Here is an 822-nt window from a genome sequence, read left to right as displayed (position 1 = left end):
CCTTCGGGTAGAATTAGCCCTAAGTGCCCCCAGTTCTCCGAGGCCAGCGGGGGCTCTTGTTCACAGCTCCGTGTGTTGTGCCTTGGCTGGCTTCTTGGCCACATTCTTGGCAAAGAGCTCCGTCCAGAAAGCCACTTCCTTATCTTTCAGCTTCCGGGCCACTTGGGTGTCGACGCCAATCTGCAGGGACTCTTCCTTCTGGTCATACACAGGCCAGTGGGGCAGCCCCTCCCCGTTGGGGTTCCTGGGAATAGAAAAAAATCAAATAGAAATGCCTCTACGCTACTCAGAGGTTTGCCAGACCCCCCAGCTTCTTCTCCCCAAGAAGGTTCATACCCCCACAGACAGGGGCCTGCGTCCACATCTCCTGGGCAGCCTGGCCCTTTGCGGTCAGCTCTTCTGTCAGAGGACTCCGCCAGGAGCTGGACCAGCAAGTGCTGGGAGCTACCCCTCCCGACAGACATGCCCTGGCCCGTCCCAGCCCTGCTTCGTTTTTGCTCACCCATTCCGGGCAAAGTTGGCCCAGAATTTCATCACCATCTTGCTGATTTGGATATCCTCTTCTGAGGCGCCCCCTAGAGGAACGAGGGGGAAAGATTTTGTGACCCAGAGAGTGTTCATGAGCCAACAGTGGCCACACACTTGTGGGCTTGTTAAAAATCCAGGATCTGAGCCCTTCCTCCAGACCCACTGAGCCACAAGCTACCCGTCAAGGAGACCCAGGTCAGTGGTGCACACGCATTTCCAGCTGGAGGGCCAGCACCCAGGCCGTGGCAAAGGGCCGCAGCCCAGACACAAGCCCATGGCTTTGTTTTGCGCCTG

The 822-nt window shown here is 57.7% G+C and overlaps 1 long non-coding RNA gene across 1 annotated transcript; it reads right to left on the bottom strand.

Annotated features, from left to right (window-relative positions):
- Positions 1-98: 98 nt before the first annotated feature.
- LOC118990249 (uncharacterized) lies at positions 99-612 on the bottom strand. Its single transcript, XR_005067190.1, has 2 exons — positions 503-612; positions 99-244 (listed from the first exon to the last, which is right to left on the bottom strand). It is a non-coding gene; the product is annotated as an uncharacterized LOC118990249 (long non-coding RNA).
- Between the last annotated feature and the right edge of the window lie 210 nt (positions 613-822).

Source organism: Sturnira hondurensis, unplaced genomic scaffold (genome assembly GCF_014824575.4).
Source record: "Sturnira hondurensis isolate 20B ecotype Veracruz unplaced genomic scaffold, ASM1482457v3 Scaffold0006848, whole genome shotgun sequence".
Lineage (NCBI taxonomy): Eukaryota > Metazoa > Chordata > Mammalia > Chiroptera > Phyllostomidae > Sturnira > Sturnira hondurensis.
This window is presented reverse-complemented; position numbering and strand designations above follow the sequence as displayed.